The 9,249-nt window shown below is 51.3% G+C and overlaps 1 non-coding gene across 1 annotated transcript; it reads left to right on the top strand.

Annotated features, from left to right (window-relative positions):
* Nucleotides 1-3,398: 3,398 nt before the first annotated feature.
* On the top strand, nt 3,399-3,470 carry TRNAG-GCC. The gene has a single exon. It is a non-coding gene; the product is annotated as a tRNA-Gly (tRNA).
* Nucleotides 3,471-9,249: the final 5,779 nt, after the last annotated feature.

The raw sequence follows: 9,249 nt of genomic DNA, 5'->3' as shown, positions 1-9,249 counted from the left end.
TTTTATCCTCACAACAACCCTGTGAGGGTAGGCTAGGCTGAGTGTGTGTGACTGGCCCAAGCTCACCCAGCAAGCTTCCATGGCAAAAGTGGGGATTCGAACCTGGGTCTCTCAGATGCTAGTCCAATTTGGCTGCTGCATAACTTAGTTTGCTCTGGAGCCCTCCTTCCTGAGCCAAGACAGAAATCTGTGAGCTGGGGGCTAAAAACCTGTGAGCTAGCTCACACTAACTCAGCTTAGAGGGAACACTGCTAAAGACCCGTGTTTGAGTCCAGTGGCACCTTTTAAGGCCAACAACGTTTAATCCTGGGCATAAGCTATAAGGTTTCGTGTGCATGCACACTTCTTCAGAGAGGAAAGCTTAGACCCAGAATTAAACTTTAGTGGTCTTAAAGGTGCCTATTTTGGACTCAAACCTTGTTCTCTTGCTTCAGACCAACACGGATATCTTAAGAACCGTCGTTGGGACTTTAATAATAATCCATTCATTAACTTTATCTTCAGTGAGGACCCCAAGTGGCTGACATCATTCTCCTTTCCTCCATTTTTATCCTCACAACAACCCTGTGAGGGTAGGCTAGGCTGAGTGTGTGTGACTGGCCCAAGCTCACCCAGCAAGCTTCCATGGCAAAAGTGGGGATTCGAACCTGGGTCTCTCAGATGCTAGTCAGACACTTTAACTACTACACCACATAACATGCAATCAACATTAACCTTCAATTGGCTTTAAAATACTGGGATATTTGGTTAATACTGCAGAGTTTTGCCCAGTCATAGAAGCGTTGATATTGAGTTTAGTAAATAAGTAGTAAATAAGTGAAGTAAATAGAGCCAGTTTGGAGTCGTGGTTAAGTGCGCGGACTCTAGTCTGGGAGAACCGGGTTTGATTCCCCACTCTTCCACTCGCAGCTGCTGGATGACCTTGGGCAAGCTGTAGTTCTGGCACAGCTGTTCTTGAAAAAGAGCAGTTTCTGTCAGAGCTCTCTCCGCCCCACCTACCTCACAGGGTGTCTGTTGTGGGGAGGGGAAGGGAAAGGAGATTGTAAACTGCTCTGAGACTCCTTCCAGTAGTGAAGGGTGGGGGGGGAAATCCAATCTCCTCCTCCTCCTCCTCCGAAGTATATTGCAAAAAGGGTAAACTTACATTTATTGAAGTAGATCCAGGTCACAATCAAGTTGCAGTCAAAATCAGAGAAGGAAGCTAAAGAGTACTTTCCCTATCACAAATAGGTTGCTGGGACTTGGAGTTCTCAAAAGTCATTCCTTAAACTTCAGAGTCTGAATGAATCCTGAAATCTCCTCAGGATTTTCCACAGATGTGATAATGGAGAAGCGGAAATGAGGGGCAGATGGGGTTGCCAGTCAGTTTGGTGTAGTGGTTAAGTGCGCGGACTCTAATCTGGGAGAACCGGGTTTGATTCCCCACTCCTCCACTTGAACCTGGCTGGATGACCTTGGGCAAGCCGTAGTTCTGACAAGAGCTGTTCTTGAAAAAGAGCAGTTTCTGTCAAGAGCTCTCTCAGCCCTACCTACCTCACAGGGTGTCTGTTGTGGGGAGAGGAAGGGGAAGGAGTCTGTCAGCCACTCTGAGACACGTTTAGGTAGTGAAGGGTGGGGTATAAATCCAATCTCTTCTTCTTCATTTGCAGCTGCTAGATGACCTTGGGCAAGCCATAGTTCTCTCAGAGCTGTTCTCTCAAGGACAGTTCTGGAAAGAGCTCTCTCAGCCCCACCTACCCCGCAGGGTGTCTGTTGTGGGGAGGTGAAGGGAAAGGAGTTTGTATACATCTCTGAGACTCCAAGTGAAGGGCGGGGTATAAATCCAATCTCCTCCCCCTCCTCCTTCTCCTCCTCCTCTTGTAGATTCCCTTTCATTTCCCTTTTTTGCTCTTTTCCTGGAACATGGTGGAGAGACAGCACTTGAGCGGCCAGGCCTGATTTTAAATCCCATTTTGCTTATTTGTCTTCCCCCCCCCCCCCCCTTAAAAAAAAGGAATGTTTTCAGGACTTGTGGAAATTAGCCTTTTATGAAGTCTGGAGAGCGTTTTTTTACCAGTGAGAAATGAAAGAAAACATCAATAAATCATCCGGCTCCGACAGCTCTTCTAATTGATTGAGTATCCGAGCCGGGTTTGCATAGCTGAATTATATTTAAAGGAGGTTGGGGTGGGGGTGGGGGGTTTGGACGAAATCTGAGAAGGTGACTGCAATTATTAACATTTCCAAGAAAAAAAACGCACACCACATTTTGGTCCTGAAACAATGAGATGGCTTGAAAACAAATTGGTAGTGGTGTTTTCTCTAAAGCTAGGAGTTCACTCTCATAGGGGTTACCTGTAGGACTGCTACACAGTGAGTGTCTGAGACTAGGAAAGCGGTAGACAGGTCATGGCTCAGTGGCAGAGCATCTGCTTGGCATGCAGAAGGTCCCATGTCAATCCCCAATGTCTTCATTTTAAACCATGGGATAGGAGGTGATGGGAAAGTCTCTGAGATCCTGGGGACCTGCTGCCAGCCAGAGTAGACAAGACTGACCTGTCAGCTATGCTGCCATGGGGGTTGGGGAGTTCAATCTGTGTCTTGTTAATTGCTATTGCATTCCTATCCCTGCTGTTATGCCTTTGCTGAAACGCATATCTCTACAGATGTGCAGGAGGAGGTTGTGTTGTCTGGAGAGCTCCTATGTACCGTGGGAGACTCCGAGTTCTCAGCTTTAGCCACCTAACGGTTGCCTGACTTATCCTGCGTGCGGGAGGGTGCCTAATTGGCCAATGCCATGGGGGGGGGTGCATACGAAAACCCTATATTCTATTAGGCTCCACTGGCTGTGGCCATTCTTAACAGTGCCTGTGTTACTGCATCTATAGCTTTGCAATAAAAGTATAACCGTTCCTGAAGGCGTGTACTTCATTGTTAGCTGTGGGTTCTGACATGACCTTGATAGACCAAGGGTCTAATTTAGTTGAAGGCAGCTTCATGTTGGAAGGGCTGTGGCTCACTGGCAGCGCCACTGGTTGGCATGCAGAAGGTCCCAGGTTTAATCCCTGGCATCTCCAGTTAAAAGGACCAGGCAGGAGGTGATGGGAAACACCTCCACCTGAGACCCTGGAGAGCTGTAAAGAGGGGCTGTGGCTCAGTGGAAGAGCCTCTGCTTGGCATGCAGAAGGTCCCAGGGTCAATCCCCGTCATCTCCAGTTCAAAGGACTAGGCAGGAGGGATGGGAAAGACCTCCACCTGAGACCCTGGAGAGCCGTAAAGAGGGGTTGTGGCTCAGTGGTAGAGCATCTGCCTGGCATGCAGAAGGTCCCAGGTTCAATCCCCGGCATCTTCAGTTAAAAAGGACTACATAGGAGATAATGTGAAAGACCTCAGTCTGAGACCCTGGAGAGCTGTAAAGAGGGGCTGTGGCTCAGTGGTAGAGCATCTGCTTGCCTTGCAGAAGGTCCCAGGTTCAATCCCCGGCATCTCCAGTTAAAAAGGACCAGGCAGGAGGTGATGGGAAAGACTTCCACCTGAGCCCCTGGAGAGCTGTAAAGAGGGGCTGTGACTCAGTGGTAGAGCATCTGCTTGGCACGCAGAAGGTCCCAGGTTCAATCCCCAGCATCTCCAGTTAAAAAGGACCAGGCAGGAGGTGATGGGAAAGACCTCCACCTGAGACCCTGGAGAGCTGTAAAGAGGGGCTGTGGCTCAGTGGAAGAGCCTCTGCTTGGCATGCAGAAGGTCCCAGGGTCAATCCCCGTCATCTCCAGTTCAAAGGACTAGGCAGGAGGGATGGGAAAGACCTCCACCTGAGACCCTGGAGAGCCGTAAAGGGGGGCTGTGGCTCAGCGGTAGAGCATCTGCCTGGCTTGCAGAAGGTCCCAGGGTCAATTCCCGGCATCTCCAGTTAAAAGGATCAGTTAGGAGGTGATGGGAAAGACCTCCGCCTGAGACCCTGGAACTTCATGGATGTGTGTATCTCTTCACTCAGAAAAACAGTATTCTGGCATATTCTGCTAGTACATGAGCACACAAAGCTGCCTTCTACTGAATCAGACCCTGGGTCCATCAAGGTCAGTCTTGTCTACTCAGACTGGCAGCTGCTCTCCAGGGTCTCAGGCGGAGGGTCTTTCACGTCACCTCTTACCTGTTCCTTTTTAACTGGAGATGCCAGGGATTGAACCTGGGACCTCATGCATGCCAAGCAGAGGCTCTGTCATTGAGCCACAGCCCCTGCCCAACAGCATGGTTAGGTGCCACAAAGTAAGTGGCAATGCCTTAACCCTTTACACGCTGCGCAGGCCCCTAGGACCTCTCCCGTCCTTACCAAGGGGAGTCGCTCACCTTTGCTCCTTTCATACAACACAAATTATGGTCATGCATCAGGGTCCTACACTCCTCTCTTACTTTGTAGGTCCAATCCTGGCTTTTCTCCGGGCAAAATGTCTAGCTTGGCAGGATCCATAGATTGTCCAGCTCTGAGTTGGGAAATACATGGGGATTTTTGGAGGGTGGAGCATGAGGAGGGGGGGGGGTTGATTTAGGGGGGGGACCTCAGCGGGGTGAATACCATAGAGTCCACCTTCCAGAGAGGCCATTTTCTCCAGGGGAACTGGTCTGCTTAGTCCAGAGGTCAGTTTATATTCCGGGAGATCACATTTCCCTATTGGGAGGCTGGCAACCCCATGGATCAGGACCTCAGTCTTACCCAAATCAGTTTTGGGGAACTAAGAACATAACATAAGAACATAAGAGAAGCCAATGTTGGATCAGGCTAATGGCCCATCCAGCCCAACACTCTGTCACACAGTGGCCAGAAATACCAGGTCCCATCAGGAGCTCCAGCAGTGGGGCCAGGACCTCTGCTCTTGCAGGCATTGCTGGCTTTTCACTGCCGCTGATAACCTCCCCCTTCCCCTCTCCACTCCCAGCAAGTTGTTCCCGACTTTCTCTCCCTTTCTTTTTACAGCTTTCCCTTTTAAAAAGAGATTAATGACGTCCCTTCACCGTTCTCCCCAGCAACTATTACCTTAATAAACAGCAACATGCATCGAAATAATAAAATGTATACGTACCCTCTAGCTGTTTTGGGTAACTCACCCTCTGGTGCATTATAAATCTAATTTGCTAGGGGGAAGTGGCATAATACACTTTTCATGTTAATTAGTTCGGGATGAATTGGAGCTAAATGCAGGAGGCTCGTGGCTTCACGGGCGGACGTCTCCCCCCTGCTTCCACTTAAATGTAAAGAAAGAGCTTTTGTACTGTTACTGGAGTAAGACTAGACCAGAATAGGTTGTCTTTGACTGGCAGTTGCTCTCCTGGTTCCTGGAGCTGAATGTAGGAGGGTAAGAAAAGCTGTGCTGGATTTGACCAGTGGGCCATCCAGCATCCCATCTCACACAGTGGCCAACCAATTCCTCTGGAGGGTCAACAACAGGGCAGAGAGGCCGAGGCCTTCCCCTGATAAGAACATCAGAAGAGCCCTGCTGGATCAGACCACTGAGGGTCCATCTAGTCCAGCATCCCACCTCACACAGTGGCTGACAAGTTCCTCTGGAGGGCCAAGAACAGAACATAGAGGCTGAGGACTTCCCCTGAGAAGCACATCAGAAGAGCCCTGCTGGATCAGACCAGTAAAGGTCCATCTAGTCCAGCATCCCCTCTCATGCAGTGTCCTACTGGTTCCTCTGGCGAGCCAACAACAGGGCAGAGAGGCCAAGGCCTTCCCCTGATAAGAACCTCAGAAGAGCCCTGCTGGATCAGACCACTGAGGGTCCATCTAGTCCAGCATCCCGTCTCACACAGGGGCCAACCGGTTCCTCTGGAGTCCAACAACAGGGCTTAGAGGCTGAGGCCTTCCCCTGATAAGAACCTCAGCCCTGCTGGGTCAGCCCAGGGGTCCATCTAGTCCTGTTTGGTGTAGTGGCTAAGTGCACTGACTCTAATCTGGGAGAACCAGGTTTGATTCCCCACTCCTCCACTTGCAGCTGCTGGATGACCTTGGGCAAGCCGTAGTTCTGTCAGAGCTGTCCTTGAGAAAGAGCCGTTTCTGTCAGAGCTCTCTCAGCCCCACCTGCATCACAAGGTGTCTGTTGTGGGGAGGGGAAGGGAAAGGAGTTTGTAAGCCGCACTGAGACTCCAAGTGAAGGGCAGGGTATAACTCCAATCTCCATCTCCTTCTCCTCTTTTTCTTCGGGTTGCCAGGTCTGGGCTGGAAAATACCTGGAGACTTAGGGGGTGGATCCAGGAGAGGGCGGGGTTTGGGGAGGGGAGGGGCCTCAGCATGGTCCAATGGCATAGAATTCACCCTTTAAAGCAGCCATTTTCTCCAGGGGAGCTGATCTCTGGCAGCTGGAGATCAGTTGTAAAAGTGGGGGATCCCCAGGCCCCACCTGGAGCCTGGCAGCCCTTCTTCTTCCTCCTCCTCCTCCTCCTCCTCCTCCCTCCTCCTCCTCCTCTTCTTCTCCTTCTTCTTCTGCCTCACACAGTGGACAACCAGTCGCCCTGGTAGGCCATAGAGGCCGAGGACTTCTCCTGACGTTGCCTCCTAGCGCTCGGATTCAGAGGCTGACTGCCTCTACATACGAAGGTTCCCTTTCACTAGGAGCCATTGGACTTGGGGGTGCCAGCCTCCAAGTGGGTCCTGGAAGTCTCCCAGAATTACTGCCAAGCAGTTCCTCCAGAGGAAAGGGCTGCTTTGGAGGATGGACTCTATGGCGTTATACCCTGGCCAAGGTCCCTCCCCTCCCCTCCCCACCCTCCACTCTCCCCAGGCTCTATCCCCCCCAAATCTCCAGATACTTCCCGATCCAGAGTTGGCAACCATTGCTTGTGTTTTTTTTTTTTGGTGCGTTGGTGTCCCCTTTTGCCTATCTGTAGTGCCTTCCCTAGCCCCAGAATTCTGGTGACTGACCAGGGGAGAGGCCATCCCATGCTACTTAGCCTCCTGCCCACCATGTCTTGGAAGAGGGGGAGGAGGAGGAGGAGATTGGATTTATACCCCACCCTTCACTACCCGAAGGAGTCTCAGAGTGGTTTATAGACTCCTTTCCCTTCCCCTCCCCACAACAGGCACCCTGGTAGGCGGGGCTGAGAAAGCTCTGACAGAAACTGCTCTTCTTCAAGGACAGCTCTGACAGAACTATGGCTTGCCTAAGGTCATCCAGCAGGTGCGAGTGGAGGAGTGGGGAATCAAACCCGGTTCTCCCAGATTGGAGTCCGCGCACTTAACCACGACACCAAATTGGCGTTCCTGCCTAACCCACATAGAGCAAACCCTCTTTTCTCCTTTCCCATTTCCCACAAAGGACATCAGGAGAGAGGCGATTCAGATTTGCCCAGCTGTGTATCCCCCCCTTGGAGCCTGGATTAATTCCCCCCACACACCATTCATCAAGTATCATTATGGGATTTGGAGAGGCCAGTCAAAGGCGGCCCGGTAGAAACGTGACTGTCAAAAGGCCTCGAGGGGAGCCAGAGTGGGTTTGCTAGCTTAATAAGCTGTCTGCCCTTTCGGCCACAAATGCTCCCGGCCACCCGCTCGGCCTGGGCAGCGGTCCAGAATGGAATCGGAGGGGCGAAGGTAACTAATTTTGCCCGTGTGCCACCTGGCCACATCTTTCCCACCTCCCCTCCACATAGGAAGATGCTCCATTTTATCAAACTTGCCGGGCAAGAAATGAGGTTGTGAGGAAGTCCCATGGGGAGGAACTGTGGCTCAGCGGTAGAGTGTCTGCTTGGCATGCAGAAGGTCCCAGGTTCAATCCCCGACATCTTCAGTTAAAAGAATCTGGAAGTAGTTGTTGTGAAAGACCTCCACCTGAGACCCCGGAGAGCTGATCATCTAAGCAGACAATACTGACCTCAGTTGGACAATACTGGCCTAATGTTGCCTCCTGGCCAGGGGTCATTTCGTAGAAAAAGAGGTGCAGGAGCTCATTAGCAAACCTCATTAGCATAGCTAATTTGCATATGCAACATCCCCTGACATCACCGGAAGTGTGTCAGAAGGCAACACCCACCGCTTAGGCTCCACTGGACTGTTTTGGGTTGCTAGCTGTTGGGAGAGGGGGGAATGTGCAGATCTGTCCTCGCAGAGGAGGGAGAGCTTGTACCTGAATAAAACTTGGTCTTAAAGGTGCCACTGGACTGTTTTGGATCGGGAGGCTGGGGGGGGCTCTGCAATTTACCTGGCTGCTTCTCGCTCTGACTGAGGACTGCTGGGAGCAGGGGGTGGGGCTTGTTGCACGTGCCTGCCCCCTGGGCTCTTTACTGCCGGAGCTCCGCTCCTGTGCGCTCCTGCAGGAAATGACCCCTGCTCCTGGCTCTGGGATTCAGAGGATTAGTGCCTGTGAATGCGGAGGTTCCCCTCAGCCACTACGGCTAGTAGCCATTGATAGGCTTATACTCCATGAATCTATCTCATCCCCTTTTCAAACTGTTTATTCCTGTGGCCAGCACTATATCCTCTGGCAGCGAATTCCACCTTTTAATCACTGCCTTTGTAGAGTAGTATTTCCTTTTCTTCGTCCTGAACGTACTGCCCATCAGCTTTATTGGAATGCCCTCGAGTTCTAGTATTTGGGGAGAGGGAGAAAAATTTCTCTTGGTCAACTCTCTCCACCCCACCCATAATTTTATAAATGTGCATCAGGCCCCCCCCCCCCCAGTTGTCTCTTTCCTAAACTGAAGGGTCCCAGACTCCTCTGTCTTTCTTCATAGGGAAGGTGCTCCAACCCTCTCATCATCTTGGTTGCCCAGTTTGGTGTAGTGGTTAAGTGCGCGGACTCTAATCTGGGAGAACCGGGTTTGATTCCCCACTCCTCCACTTGCACCTGCTGATGTGACCTTGGGTCAGTCACAAGCTCTGGCACAGCTGTCCTTGAAAAAGAGCAGTTTCTGTCAAGAGCTCCCTCCGCCCCACCTACCTCACGGGGTGTCTGTTGTGGGGAGGGGAAAGGGAAGGGAAAGGAGTTTGTAAGCCGCTCTGAGACTCCCTTGGGTAGTGAAGGGCAAGGTATTAATCCAATCTCTTCTTCTCTTCTTCTTCCTCTGTACTCTTTCCAGCTCTGAGAGCCAGTTTGGTTGGGAGAACCGGGTTGTATTTCCCAATCCTCCACATGTGGCTGTTACAAGTTCTCTCAGAGCTGTTCTCTCAAGAGCAGTTCTCGAAAGAGCTCTCTCAGCCCCACCTCCCTCACAGAGTGTCTGTTGCGGGGAGGGAAAGGGAAGGAGATTGTAAACCGCTCAGAGGGCACATTCAGACGG

Source organism: Gekko japonicus, unplaced genomic scaffold (genome assembly GCF_001447785.1).
Source record: "Gekko japonicus isolate JY-2015 unplaced genomic scaffold, Gekko_japonicus_V1.1 scaffold196, whole genome shotgun sequence".
Lineage (NCBI taxonomy): Eukaryota > Metazoa > Chordata > Lepidosauria > Squamata > Gekkonidae > Gekko > Gekko japonicus.
This window is presented reverse-complemented; position numbering and strand designations above follow the sequence as displayed.